Raw genomic sequence first — 16,361 nt, forward strand, 5'->3', positions numbered from 1 at the left:
TATGATTTACAGGAGTGAACATACTGTATGATTTACAGGAGTGAACATACTGTATGATTTACAGGAGTGAACATACTGTATGATTTACAGGAGTGAACATACTGTATGATTTACAGGAGTGAACATACTGTATGATTTACAGGAGTGAACATACTGTATGAATGGGAATTGTGTTCCAGGATGTCCTGCTCATTCTGTCCCAATCTTTCAATCTGGATGTCTGGAAAACCCGGGAATTTTGGAAAAGCTACTTCAAGTTTGCAACCCTGTATGTGATTGTTAATATAGATAGTGTATGTGCTTGTTAATGTAGATAGTGCATGTGATTGTTAATATAGATAGTGCATGTGATTGTTAATATAGATAGTGTATGTGCTTGTTAATATAGATAGTGTATGTGCTTGTTAATATAGATAGTGTATGTGCTTGTTAATGTAGATAGTGCATGTGATTGTTAATATAGATAGTGCATGTGATTGTTAATATAGATAGTGCATGTGATTGTTAATGTAGATAGTGCATGTGATTGTTAATATAGATAGTGCATGTGATTGTTAATATAGATAGTGCATGTGATTGTTAATGTAGATAGTGCATGTGATTGTTAATATAGATAGTGCATGTGATTGTTAATGTAGATAGTGTATGTATGTGACTCATATTGAACTGAGTGTGAATCCAGTGAGGTGAGGACTGGAGGTGGTACATACCATACAGGACATGAGGTGTTCATGCTGACCAGCCACACCACATACAGTACCCTGTGTTGTAGACACCAAAAAAGCCTGGCACAACCATCTTGATCTTTGGCCTACCTGTGTACCTGTGTACCTGTGTATCTGTGCACCTGTGTACCTGTGTACCTGTGTATCTGTGTATCTGTGTACCTGGTTATCTGTGTACCTGTGCACCTGTGTACCTGTGTACCTGTGTACCTGTGTATCTGTGTACCTGTGTATCTGTGTACCTGTGTATCTGTGTACCTGTGTACCTGTGTATCTGTGTACCTGTGTACCTGTGCACCTGTGCACCTGTGCACCTGTGTATCTGTGTACCTGTGTACCTGTGTACCTGTGTACCTGTGTATCTGTGTACCTGTGTACCTGTGTATCTGTGTACCTGTGTACCTGTGTACCTGTGTATCTGTGTACCTGTGTACCTGTGTACCTGTGTATCTGTGTACCTGTGTACCTGTGTATCTGTGTACATGTGTACCTGGTTATCTGTGTACCTGTGTACCTGTGTATCTGTGTACCTGTGTACCTGTGTACCTGTGTATCTGTGTACCTGTGTATCTGTGTACCTGTGTATCTGTGTACCTGTGTACCTGTGCACCTGTGTATCTGTGTACCTGTGTACCTGTGTACCTGTGTACCTGTGTACCTGTGTATCTGTGTATCTGTGTACCTGTGTACCTGTGTATCTGTGTACATGTGTACCTGGTTATCTGTGTACCTGTGTACCTGTGTACCTGTGTATCTGTGTACCTGTGTATCTGTGTATCTGTGTACCTGTGTATCTGTGTACCTGTGTACCTGTGCACCTGTGTACCTGTGTACCTGTGTATCTGTGTACCTGTGTACCTGTGCACCTGTGTACCTGTGTACCTGTGTATCTGTGTAAGTAACTATAAATATTGCTTTTGTATAATAATAATAATAATAATTTTGGGGGTGCTTACACTCAAGTGTCTAATGAAAATGTGATATCCCAAATCCCCCTGACAAGCACAGTTGGTGGGCTCAGGACCAGGGTCACCATTGTAAAGTGCCTCTGTAGCAATTAGGGTTAAGTGCCTTGCTCAAGGGCACTGAGACAGATTTTCACCTTGTCGGCTCCGGAGATTTGAACCGTTTCAATGTGACAAAAATGTACCTTCCTGATTGAAGTAACAAGTTGTCGTTGGTTTAGACGGCGTTGATACATGTGGTTGTCGTGTGAAGTCGTTGGTCGTTAAGGAAGTTACTGTACGCACGAGGATGTCATCATTCAGACAGAATCATTATTTTTTTTTACAGAGCAAACTTGTTATTTCATTCTCTTTGGAGAGCATGTTTAAACTTACAACATGTTAAAAATATACATCTTTGAATGAAAAAGACAGACAGATTAGATCTAATGATCTAATATTCAGATGACGATTTTACCCTCAAGTTAACAAATACATTACGTCATTTATGTCTTCATAAGTTAAAACTCCTCAACTCACATCATCTTTTCACAAATAATATACCAATTTAATTCATTGATATAAAATGAGTGTACAGACATTTTAAAGCAAACTTGCCGTTCATACCACCACACAATAACATTACATGTGACTCTCATCATCACTGTGGTAACACGTGTGTGACTGTCATCACCATGGTAGCATAAATGTTCCTGTCCTCTTTCGCTACTCAGTGATGTTCTGTCATGTAGTCCTGTTATATAGTCCTGTTATATAGTCCTGTTATATAGTCCTGCTATATAGTCCTGTTATATAGTCCTGTTATATAGTCCTGTTATATAGTCCTGTTATATAGTCCTGTTAAATAGTCCTGTTATATAGTCCTGTTATATAGTCCTGTTATATGGTCCTGTTATATAGTCCTGTTATATAGTCCTGCTATATAGTCCTGTTATATAGTCCTGTTATCTGTTATATAGTCCTGTTATATAGTCCTGTTATATAGTCCTGTTATATAGTCCTGTTAAATAGTCCTGTTATATAGTCCTGTTATATAGTCCTGTTATATAGTCCTGTTAAATAGTCCTGTTATATAGTCCTGTTATATAGTCCTGTTATATAGTCCTGTTATATGGTCCTGTTATATAGTCCTGTTATATAGTCCTGTTAAATAGTCCTGTTAAATAGTCCTGTTATATAGTCCTGTTAAATAGTCCTGTTATATAGTCCTGTTATATAGTCCTGTTATATGGTCCTGTTATATAGTCCTGTTATATAGTCCTGTTATATAGTCCTGTTATATAGTCCTGTTATATAGTCCTGTTATATGGTCCTGTTATATAGTCCTGTTATATAGTCCTGTTAAATAGTCCTGTTATATATATACATCTCCTTATAGTACTATGGTATAGTATTATTATAGTACTATGGTATAGTACTATATAGTAGTATTGTAGTACTATGGTATAGTACTATATAGTAGTATTGTAGTACAATGATTACTATGTGGTAATACTTTGGTATTATAATGTCTTCTTCACTGGGGCCGGCAGTCTACCATAATTGTTCATGTTTGTGTCTCATTGATGCTGAGAAGAGACGAGATCCCTTTGTAGTGTCTGTCTGTCTGGCCACAGCACATTCCTCCAGACAGGTCCATACTAGTCATTCCCTTTGTACCTTTTGTCATTTTATCTCAGAGTATATTTCCAGATGCAGGAGACACTGGTGTTTATTCATCGCAACTCAACAACTCCCCTTTCAAAAAGGATTTGTGCTTTAAAAACCATGACATCAGTTACATTGTCACACCTACTTTCTTCGGGAATCCTCTCCTTTCCTCCTTCTCTTCATCCTCCTCTTCCTCCTCTTCTCCTCATCTTCCTCCTCGTGTTCCGCCTCCTTCATCTAGTTCCAACTCCTCCTCCTCAGTAGGGTCTCCAGACAGCTTCGTCCATGCGCCCCCCAGCAGGGTTGAGTACAGTGGGGGAGTTGCTGTGACTCCCATCCCCCTCCACCACCCCCTCTCCCCCACCTTGGCTGGGCAGGTTAGGGTTAGCCAGGGAGCTGCCGGTGGAAGCGCTGGTGCAGGGAGGAACCATCCTGGAGGGTGAGCGGTCCCCCCCGGGAACCATGGAGAACTGGTACGACCCAGAGGAGGCTCCATAGTAAAGATAGGGAGTACTGCTGGTTTGGAAGGGTCCACTCTGACTTTGGGCGGAACCGGGGTAGGGAGGGGGCAGGTAGGTGTGGTAGTGGGCGGAGCCTAGCGACATGGCGGCGGTGACGGGAGGGGTGTAGGTGAAGGTGGTGGGGTAGTGCATTCTGGGACTGGAAAAACGAGACTCCGTCAGAGAGGGGAGACCCGGGAACTGACGATCAAACTGGCCTGGGAACGGACTGAGGTCTGATGAACCGAGAGAGAGAGAGAGAGAGAGAGAGAGAGAGAGAGAGAGAGAGAGAGAGAGAGAGAGAGAGAGAGAGAGAGAGAGAGAAGAGAGACAGAGAGGGAGAGAGAGAGAAGAGAGAGAGAGAGGGAGAGAGAGAGAAGAGAGCGAGAGATAGAAAGAGAGGGAGAGAGAGAGAAGGAGAGAGAGAGAGAGAGAGAGAGAGAGAGAGAGAGAGAGAGAGAGAGAGGGAGAGAGAGAGAGAGAGAAAGAAGAGAGAGAGAGTTGAATGGATGGATGGATGGAGGGAAAGTGAGAGAGGGGTGGATAGAGAGAGAGAGAGAGAGAGAGAGAGAGAGAGAAAGGAGAGAGAGAGAGAGAGAGAGAAAGGAGAGAGAGAGAGTTGAATGGATGGATGGATGGAGGGAAAGTGAGAGAGGGGTGGATAGAGAGAGAGAGAGAGAAAGAGAAATTAGTTTAATTAATTTGTCTTTATCGTCCCTTCATAAAGAAAACAATTGATTTCTATTCATGTGGTCCCATTAAGATAAGAACATCTATTTTACAATCTATTTTGGAGAGCTGTGCCAGCAGCAAACAAGCCCAAACTATGACATAATATTTATTGTATCATTTCAAACCTAAATGGTGCTATTGAACATGTTCTCATTGTGTTCAGTTTTAACATTCTAAAACAAACATCATGCTTTGAACAACAATGATTGGCTTCTTTGTCAGATGTGAGTGAAGCTGTTGAAACTGACCTCATAACCCAGCAAACTGGGAACATTCCCAGAACATTAGCTAAAATTCCCCAATACTTTCTAGTTAGGGTTTTATCTAACATTATATAATATTAGGATGATAACATCCCCAAAATATTCAAAGAATGTTTTTGACAACAATTGTTAGAATTTAAAAAAATGTTTTAAATGAATTATCCTTGGAATGTTCTCCTAACATTCACCTTAAATGTTGTGCACAACAACTACAACAGAACGTTCCCCAAACGTTCTCATTAGGTTTCCAGGGAATGTAATAACACAAAGTAATGTTTTCCCAGCAAACCAAATTTACTTCAGTGAAAGTTCCCGGAACATTCGTTAGGTTGCGTCAAATGTTCTCATAACTCAAAAACTGTCCATTCTTGATGATGATTATACAATGTTTGTACAAAACATCTGCCTGATGTTGCAAGAATGTTCCCCGAACGTATTTTGTCTGTTCTTGTAAAGGTTCCCAGAATGTTTCATTAGGTTGTGAGAACAATCTGGTGGGATCATCACAAAAGACATTTCCCCAAAATACAAAAGCTGTCCAGTTGTGCAGATGATTATACAAAGTTTACACCCAGAACGTTCCCGGAACACATTTTTATGTTCTTTAAAATTTCCTAAAACATTTTGTTAGGTTGTGGGAACATTGTGGGGATATGACAAGAGATAGGTTCCCAAAACACAAAAAATATTAGCTGACATTCAGATAATGTTTGTATCAGGGTGCACAAAACACTCCTTTGATGTTGCAAGTTGTGAATATGCAATTTAAAAGAGAGGCCGACATCAATTAAAATTCCAAGGTATATATATGAGGTTACAACCTCAATCTTCTTGCCCTGACGGGCTGTAATCGGTGAAAGGTTCAGAGGTCTATTTCTTGCTTTAGAAAACACCATTAGTTTAGATTTGTCAGTATTGAGGATAAGCTTCAATTGACACAAGGTATGTTGAACAGTATAAAAAGCAGTTTGCAAGTTCTGGAAAGCTTTTGTAAGAGACGAGGTAAACAGTAAATAACATTATCATCAGCATAAAAATGAAGTTTCGCATTTTGGACATTTTTGTCTAAATAATTTATATAAATAGTGAATAAGAGAGGACCAAGTACAGAGCCTTGGGGCACACCATTAAAGACAGACAATTTAACAGACATAAGCCCATCAAATTGAGTGCACTGAGTTCTATCGGACAGATAGTTGGCAAGCCATGCAACTGCATGCTCCGAAAGACCTACACTCGACAATCTCTGCCTTAGTATAGCATGATCAACTGTATCAAAAGCCTTCGCTTCCTTGGGCACAGGGACTATGGTGGTTGAAACATGTAGGTATTACAGACTCAGACAGGGAGAGGTTGAAAATGTCAGTGAAGACACTTGACAGTTGGTCCACGCATGCTTTGAGTACACGTCCTGGTAATCCGTCTGGCCCCGTGGCTTTGTGAATGTTGACCTGTTTAAAGATTGTGTTCACATCGGCTATCGAGAGTGTTATCACATAGTCATCCAGAACAGCTGGTGTTCTCATGCATGCGTCAGTGTTGCTTGCCTCAAAGCGAGCATAGAAGGCATTCAGCTCATCTGGTAGGCTTGCGTCACTGGGCAGCTCGCGTCTGGGTTTCCCTTTGTAGTCCATAATAGTTTTCAAACCCTGCCACATCTGACGAGCGTTAGAGACGGTGTCGTAGGATTCAATCTTAATCCTGTATTGACACTTTGCTTGTTTGATGGTTCGTCTGAGGGCATAGCGGGATTTCTTATAAGCGTCTGGATTAGTCTCCCGCTCCTTGAAAGCGGCAGCTCTAGCCTTTAGCTCAGTGCGGATGCTACCTGTAATCCATTGCTTCTGGTTGGGATATGTAAGTATGGTCACTGTGGGGTGAAGCCGATGGCTCAATGCCATTGGATGAATCCCGGAACATTCCAGTCTGTGCTAGCAAAACAGTCCTGTAGTTTAGCATCTGCGTCATCTGACCACTTCCATATTGAGCGAGTCACTGGTACTTTCTGCATTCGTTTTTGCTTGTAAGCAGGAATCAGGAAAGTTAAAATTATGGTCAGATTTGTCAAATTGAGGGCGGTGGAGAGCTTTGTATGCATCTCTGTGTGGAGTAAAGGTGGTCTAGAGTTTTTTTCCCTCTGGTTGCACATGTGACATGCTGGTTAAAAATGTGGTAAAAGTCTGCCTGCATTAGTTTGCCTGCATTAGTTTGCCTGTATTAAGGCCACTAGGAGCGCCGCTTCTGGATTTTCTTGTTTGCTTATGGCCTTATAGAGTTGGTTGAGAGCGGTCTTAGTGCCAGCTTTGTTCTGTGGTGGTAAATAGATGGCTACGAATAATAAGAACTCTCTTGGTAGATTGTGTGGTCTACAGCTTATCATGAGGTACTCTATCTCAGGCGAGCAATACCTTGAGACTTCTTTAATATTAGACATTGCGCACCGGCTGTTATTGAAAAATAGACACACAACCACATCCCTCGGTATTACCAGGCGTAGCTTCTCTGTTCTGCCGGTGAATTTAAAATCCCGCCAGCTCTATATTATCCGTTATGTCGTTCAGCCACGACTCGGTGAAACATAAGATGTTACAGTTCTTAATGTTATGTCCCGTTGGTAGGATAATAGTAATCGTAGGTCATCAATTTTATTTTCCAATGATTGCACGTTTGCCAGTAGAATTGATGGCAGTGGGAGTTAACTCGCTCGCCTACAGATTCACAGAAGGCAGCCTCCTTCCTCTTTTCCTCCGTCTTTTCTTCACGCAAATGACAGGGATTTGGGCCTGTTCCCAGGAAAGCAGTATAACCATCTCGTTGGACAAAAAAAGAAAAAAAAAGAAGCTTCTTCCAGTTCGAGGTGAGTAATCGCTGTTCTGATGTCCAGAAGTTATTTTCTGTCATAAGAGACAGTAGCAGCAACATTATGTACAAAATACGTTTAAAAAAATAAGTTACAACTGTATTTGCGTTCTTGAAGGGGCTAAATTAAGATCCTGTTGAAGAAGACAGCACAGAAAATGATATCCATAAAAAGATCATTGAACGGGAATTTGTTTTTTTTTGTATATTTATTATTTATCATCATTTTTTTAAGGGTTGATTCAAATTAAAATTGTTTCCTTGTTTAGTTGGAAGAAGTTCTATTTAAGAAGTATATGAATACACAAGTATACTAGTTATTTACAGGAATATCCAACTTTCAACACATGAAGACAATCAGTACACAGCATTCGAACAGGACGAGAACATTTGAGTAACTGCGTTCTGTGTCCCTGTATGTTATTAGACTGAAGAAATTAAATGTGTTCCGGAACATTCTTGTGACATCAGGTGAATTTGAGTTTTTTTTTTTTTGCTCCCTAAAAGAAACATTATAGAATCATCCGCACAACTGAACAGGTTTTGAGAACACATCTTTTGTGACATCATCACACTGTTCCCACAACCTAAGGGGAACATTCTGGGAACCTTTAAAGAACAGATTCAATGTGTTTGAGGAGATGTTTTGGTTTGCTGGGAACTGTGTATGAATGTGTGTGTGTTCTGTATGGGTGTGTGTGTAATCTGTATGGGTGTGTGTGTGTGTTCTGTATGGGTGTGTGTGTGTGTGTGTGTGTGTGTGTGTGTGTGTGTGTGTGTGTGTGTGTGTTCTGTATGTGTGTGTGTTCTGTATGGGTGTGTGTGTAGTCTGTATGTGTGTGTGTGTGTGTTCTGTATGTGCGTGTGTGTGTGTAATCTGTATGTGTGTGTGTGTGTGCATGTCTATGGTGTCGTGTGTTTTTGTCTCTGCATGTTAATGTCTCTCTCTCTCTGTGTGTGTGTGTGTTCTGTATGGGTGTGTGTGTGTAATCTGTATGTGTGTGTGTGTGTGTATTCTGTATGGGTGTGTGTGTGTAGTCTGTATGTGTGTGTGTGTGTGTGTGTATGTATGTGTGTGTGTGTGTGTGTGTAATCTGTATGTGTGTGTGTGTGTGTGTGTTCTGTATGGGTGTGTGTGTGTAATCTGTATGTGTGTGTGTGTGTGTGTTCTGTATGGGTGTGTGTGTGTAATCTGTATGTGTGTGTGTATGTGTGTGTGTAATCTGTATGTGTGTGTGTGTAATCTGTATGTGTGTGTGTGTGTGTGTGTGTGTGTTCTGTATGGGTGTGTGTGTGTGTTCTGTATGGGTGTGTGTGTGTGTGTGTAGTCTGTATGTGTGTGTGTGTGTAATCTGTATGTGTGTGTGTGTGCATGTCTATGGTGTTGTGTGCTTTTGTCTCTGCATGTTAATGTCTCTCTCTCTCTGTGTGTGTGTGTATTCTGTATGGGTGTGTGTGTGTAGTCTGTATGTGTGTGTGTGTGTGTTCTGTATGGGTGTGTGTGTGTATTCTGTATGGGTGTGTGTGTGTCTATGCTGTCATGTGTTTTTGTCTCTGCATGTTAATGTCTCTCTTTCTCTCTGTGTGTGTGTGTGTGTGTGTGTGTGTGTTCTGTATGGGTGTGTGTGTGTAGTCTGTATGTGTGTGTGTGTGTGTTCTGTATGGGTGTGTGTGTGTAGTCTGTATGTGTGTGTGTGTGTGTTCTGTATGGGTGTGTGTGTGTGTAATCTGTATGTGTGTGTGTTCTGTATGGGTGGGTGTGTGTGTGTAGTCTGTATGTGTGTGAGTGTATTCTGTATGGGTGTGTGTGTGTGTGTATTCTGTATGGGTGTGTGTGTGTCTATGCTGTCATGTGTTTTTGTCTCTGCATGTTAATGTCTCTCTCTCTCTCTCTCTCTGTGTGTGTGTGTGTGCATATTGCAGCACATAAAGAGCAATGTGGATGACTGAGGAGGGGCCCATGTGGAACCACTTCGAACCACCCTCCCTCCCTCTTTCTCAGCTTCACCATTAACTGGCTGTGGTGAACATGGGCCCAGAGAGTATCAGAAGAATAGGAGCCACACGCACACCATGCTGCTCTTATCATAAATCACATGGCGTCTTCCGTGTCACCATGTCTGCTGAGAAGGAGTAGGTGTGTGTGTGGCTGTGTGAGTAGGTGTGTGTGTTCTGTATGGGTGTGTGTGTGTGTGTGTGTTCTGTATGGGTGTGTGTGTGTGTGTGTGTTCTGTATGTGTGTGTGTGTTCTGTATGTGTGTGTGTGTGTTCTGTATGGGTGTGTGTGTGGCTGTGTTTATGTGGAGAAGTAATAGCGAAGCCGGATTGTCGCCAGCGTCACATAACATGTGATGTCAATTAGAGTCTTTAAACTTCCTCTGGCCTCCACCCACCAGATCCCTTAGACTGTTCTAGAATAGAAGGTGATTGTTCCAGATCGGTAAGACTGTTCTAGAATAGAAGGTGATTGTTCCAGATCTGTTAGACTGTTCTATAATAGAAGGTGATTGTTCTAGGTCTGTAAGACTGTTCTAGATTAGAAGGTGATTGTTCCAGATCTGTCAGACTGTTCTAGAATAGATGTTTGGAAGTGTTTAACAAACCCCAAACTCTTGAACCTCACTTCCGAATTTGGTGTTTGACTTGACTGATGAACTTTCAGACTCACAGATGATCTAATGAGATATTTTCTGTTAGTTAGCTCTGTTCCGCTCTGTTCTGTTCTGTTCTACTATGTTCTGTTCCGCTCTGTTCTGTTCTGTTCTACTATGTTCTGTTCTACTATGTTCTGTTCTACTCTGTTCTGTTCTACTCTGTTCCACTCTACTCTGTTCCGTTCTACTCTGTTCTGTTCTGTTTTGTTCTGTTCTACTCTGTTCTGTTCTACTATGTTCTGTTCTACTCTGTTCTGTTCTACTATGTTCTGTTCTACTATGTTCTGTTCTACTCTGTTCTGTTCTACTCTGTTCTGTTCTACTATGTTCTGTTCTACTATGTTCTGTTCTACTCTGTTCTGTTCACCAGGATACAGTTAGAGGTCAACTACTGTAAACTACAGGTCTACACAGAGGAGATAAACCCAGAACTGTAAACTACAGGTCTACACAGAGATAAACCCAGAACTGTAAACTACAGGTCTACACAGAGGAGATAAACCCAGAACTGTAAACTACAGGTCTACACAGAGGAGATAAACCCAGAACTGTAAACTACAGGTCTACACAGAGGAGATAAACCCAGAACTGTAAACTACAGGTCTACACAGAGATAAACCCATAACTGTAAACTACAGGTCTACACAGAGATAAACCCAGAACTGTAAACTACAGGTCTACACAGAGGAGATAAACCCAGAACTGTAAACTACAGGTCTACACAGAGGAGATAAACCCAGAACTGTAAACTACAGGTCTACACAGAGATAAACCCAGAACTGTAAACTACAGGTCTACACAGAGGAGATAAACCCAGAACTGTAAACTACAGGTCTACACAGAGATAAACCCAGAACTGTAAACTACAGGTCTACACAGAGGAGATAAACCCAGAACTGTAAACTACAGGTCTACACAGAGGAGATAAACCCAGAACTGTAAACTACAGGTCTACACAGAGATAAACCCAGAACTGTAAACTACAGGTCTACACAGAGATAAACCCAGAACTGTAAACTACAGGTCTACACAGAGGAGATAAACCCAGAACTGTAAACTACAGGTCAACACAGAGATAAACCCAGAACTGTAAACTACAGGTCTACACAGAGGAGATAAACCCAGAACTGTAAACTACAGGGCTACACAGAGATAAACCCAGAACTGTAAACTACAGGTCAACACAGAGGAGATAAACCCAGAACTGTAAACTACAGGGCTACACAGAGATAAACCCAGAACTGTAAACTACAGGTCTACACAGAGGAGATAAACCCAGAACTGTAAACTACAGGTCCACACAGAGGAGATAAACCCAGAACTGTAAACTACAGGTCTACACAGAGGAGATAAACCCAGAACTGTAAACTACAGGTCTACACAGAGGAGATAAACCCAGAACTGTAAACTACAGGTCTACACAGAGATAAACACAGAACTGTAAACTACAGGTCTACACAGAGGAGATAAACCCAGAACTGTAAACTACAGGTCAACACAGAGATAAACCCAGAACTGTAAACTACAGGTCTACACAGAGGAGATAAACCCAGAACTGTAAACTACAGGGCTACACAGAGGAGATAAACCCAGAACTGTAAACTACAGGTCTACACAGAGATAAACCCAGAACTGTAAACTACAGGTCTACACAGAGATAAACCCAGAACTGTAAACTACAGGTCTACACAGAGGAGATAAACCCAGAACTGTAAACTACAGGTCTACACAGAGGAGATAAACCCAGAACTGTAAACTACAGGTCTACACAGAGATAAACCCAGAACTGTAAACTACAGGTCTACACAGAGGAGATAAACCCAGAACTGTAAACTACAGGTCTACACAGAGGAGATAAACCCAGAACTGTAAACTACAGGTCTACACAGAGATAAACCCAGAACTGTAAACTACAGGTCTACACAGAGATAAACCCAGAACTGTAAACTACAGGTCTACACAGAGGAGATAAACCCAGAACTGTAAACTACAGGTCTACACAGAGATAAACCCAGAACTGTAAACTACAGGTCAACAGAGGAGATAAACCCAGAACTATAAACTACAGGTCTACACAGAGATAAACCCAGAACTGTAAACTACAGGTATAAACAGAGATAAACCCAGAACTGTAAACTACAGGTCTACACAGAGGAGATAAACCCAGAACTATAAACTACAGGTCTACACAGAGGAGATAAACCCAGAACTGTAAACTACAGGTCTAAACAGAGATAAACCCAGAACTGTAAACTACAGGTCTAAACAGAGATAAACCCAGAACTGTAAACTACAGGTCTACACAGAGGAGATAAACCCAGAACTGTAAACTACAGGTCTACACAGAGATAAACCCAGAACTGTAAACTACAGGTCTACACAGAGGAGATAAACCCAGAACTGTAAACTACAGGTCTACACAGAGGAGATAAACCCAGAACTGTAAACTACAGGTCTACACAGAGATAAACCCAGAACTGTAAACTACAGGTCTACACAGAGATAAACCCAGAACTGTAAACTACAGGTCTACACAGAGGAGATAAACCCAGAACTGTAAACTACAGGTCTACACAGAGATAAACCCAGAACTGTAAACTACAGGTCAACAGAGGAGATAAACCCAGAACTATAAACTACAGGTCTACACAGAGATAAACCCAGAACTGTAAACTACAGGTCTAAACAGAGATAAACCCAGAACTGTAAACTACAGGTCTACACAGAGGAGATAAACCCAGAACTATAAACTACAGGTCTACACAGAGGAGATAAACCCAGAACTGTAAACTACAGGTCTAAACAGAGATAAACCCAGAACTGTAAACTACAGGTCTAAACAGAGATAAACCCAGAACTGTAAACTACAGGTCTACACAGAGGAGATAAACCCAGAACTGTAAACTACAGGTCTACACAGAGATAAACCCAGAACTGTAAACTACAGGTCAACACAGAGGAGATAAACCCAGAACTGTAAACTACAGGTCAACACAGAGGAGATAAACCCAGAACTGTAAACTACAGGTCTACACAGAGATAAACCCAGAACTGTAAACTACAGGTCAACACAGAGGAGATAAACCCAGAACTGTAAACCACAGGTCCACACAGAGGAGATAAACCCAGAACTGTAAACTACAGGTCTACACAGAGATAAACCCAGAACTGTAAACTACAGGTCAACACAGAGGAGATAAACCCAGAACTGTAAACTACAGGTCTACACAGAGGAGATAAACCCAGAACTGTAAACTACAGGTCTACACAGAGATAAACCCAGAACTGTAAACCACAGGTCCACACAGAGGAGATAAACCCAGAACTGTAAACTACAGGTCTACACAGAGATAAACCCAGAACTGTAAACTACAGGTCTACACAGAGATAAACCCAGAACTGTAAACTACAGGTCTACACAGAGGAGATAAACCCAGAACTGTAAACTACAGGTCTACACAGAGGAGATAAACCCAGAACTGTAAACTACAGGTCTACACAGAGATAAACACAGAACTGTAAACTACAGGTCTACACAGAGGAGATAAACCCAGAACTGTAAACTACAGGTCAACACAGAGATAAACCCAGAACTGTAAACTACAGGTCTACACAGAGGAGATAAACCCAGAACTGTAAACTACAGGGCTACACAGAGATAAACCCAGAACTGTAAACTACAGGTCAACACAGAGGAGATAAACCCAGAACTGTAAACTACAGGGCTACACAGAGATAAACCCAGAACTGTAAACTACAGGTCTACACAGAGGAGATAAACCCAGAACTGTAAACTACAGGTCCACACAGAGGAGATAAACCCAGAACTGTAAACTACAGGTCTACACAGAGGAGATAAACCCAGAACTGTAAACTACAGGTCTACACAGAGGAGATAAACCCAGAACTGTAAACTACAGGTCTACACAGAGATAAACACAGAACTGTAAACTACAGGTCTACACAGAGGAGATAAACCCAGAACTGTAAACTACAGGTCAACACAGAGATAAACCCAGAACTGTAAACTACAGGTCTACACAGAGGAGATAAACCCAGAACTGTAAACTACAGGGCTACACAGAGATAAACCCAGAACTGTAAACTACAGGTCAACACAGAGGAGATAAACCCAGAACTGTAAACTACAGGGCTACACAGAGATAAACCCAGAACTGTAAACTACAGGTCTACACAGAGGAGATAAACCCAGAACTGTAAACTACAGGTCCACACAGAGGAGATAAACCCAGAACTGTAAACTACAGGTCTACACAGAGGAGATAAACCCAGAACTGTAAACTACAGGTCTACACAGAGATAAACCCAGAACTGTAAACTACAGGTCAACACAGAGGAGATAAACCCAGAACTGTAAACTACAGGTCTACACAGAGGAGATAAACCCAGAACTGTAAACTACAGGTCAACACAGAGATAAACCCAGAACTGTAAACTACAGGTCTACACAGAGGAGATAAACCCAGAACTGTAAACTACAGGGCTACACAGAGATAAACCCAGAACTGTAAACTACAGGTCAACACAGAGGAGATAAACCCAGAACTGTAAACTACAGGGCTACACAGAGATAAACCCAGAACTGTAAACTACAGGTCTACACAGAGGAGATAAACCCAGAACTGTAAACTACAGGTCCACACAGAGGAGATAAACCCAGAACTGTAAACTACAGGTCTACACAGAGGAGATAAACCCAGAACTGTAAACTACAGGTCTACACAGAGATAAACCCAGAACTGTAAACTACAGGTCAACACAGAGGAGATAAACCCAGAACTGTAAACTACAGGTCTACACAGAGGAGATAAACCCAGAACTGTAAACTACAGGTCTACACAGAGATAAACCCAGAACTAAAATCTTTCAGTCTGTCCACTAGAGATTAGTGTTGAGAATAAAGTGTGACACTGGTGAGATGAAACCAACACAATCAGAGTTGACAGAACAGCTGGCAGAATGTCGACATCTCACACACTCTGTGAGGAGTAGGAGGGAGAGAGAGACTCTGACTCGGGGATACGGTAAGGAGGTGGAATTAGGGTGTAGTAGAAACACAGAGTCTCCTGGCACGGCATCAAACAGGTGTAGAGACAAACTAGTCTGGCCACATTTATTGTTTCTACAAGACCTCACCACAGAGAGAAATAGAGAGGAGGAGGGAGAGAGAGAGAGGAGAGAGAGAGAGAGAGAGGAGAGAGAGGAGAGAGAGAGAGAGAGAGAGAGAGAGAGAGAGAGAGAGAGAGACAGACAGACAGACAGACAGACAGACAGACAGACAGACAGACAGACAGACAGACAGACAGAGAGGAGAGAATAAAGCAAGAGAGAGACAAAGTGGGGGAAGAGAGAGAGAGAGAGAGAGAGAGAGAGAGAGAGAGAGAGAGAGAGAGAGAAAGAGAGAGAGAGATAGAGATACAGACAGACAGACAGACAGACAGACAGACAGACAGACAGACAGACAGACAGACAGACAGAGAGAGAGAGAGAGAAGCATTCACGAGACAGATGCTGCTGTTGGGGCACCTCTGGGCCTCTGGGGGAAAAGAGGGAGCGAGGGAGAGAGAGCGAGAGCGAGAGAGAGAGAGAGAGACAGAAAAAACAAACCCAATTTTCATAAACTCCCATATCTACTGGGTGAAATACCACAGTGTGCCATCACAGCAGCAAGATGTGTGACCTGTTGCCACGAGAAAAGGGCAACCAGTGAAGAACAAACACCATTGTAAATACAACCCATATCTATGCTTATTTATTTAATCTTGTGTCCTTTACCATTTGTACATTGTTAAAACACTGTATATATATATATATATATATGACATTTGTAATGTCTTTATTGTTTTGAAACTTCTGTATGTGTGACTGTCTACTGTTAATTTTTATTGTTTATTTCACTTTATATATTATCTACCTCACTTGCTTTGGCAATGTTTCACATGTTTCCCATGCCAATAAAGCCCTTGAATTGAATTGAATTGAGAGAGAGAGA

The sequence above is a fragment of the Oncorhynchus nerka genome, linkage group LG13, assembly GCF_034236695.1.
Source record: "Oncorhynchus nerka isolate Pitt River linkage group LG13, Oner_Uvic_2.0, whole genome shotgun sequence".
Classification (NCBI taxonomy): domain Eukaryota; kingdom Metazoa; phylum Chordata; class Actinopteri; order Salmoniformes; family Salmonidae; genus Oncorhynchus; species Oncorhynchus nerka.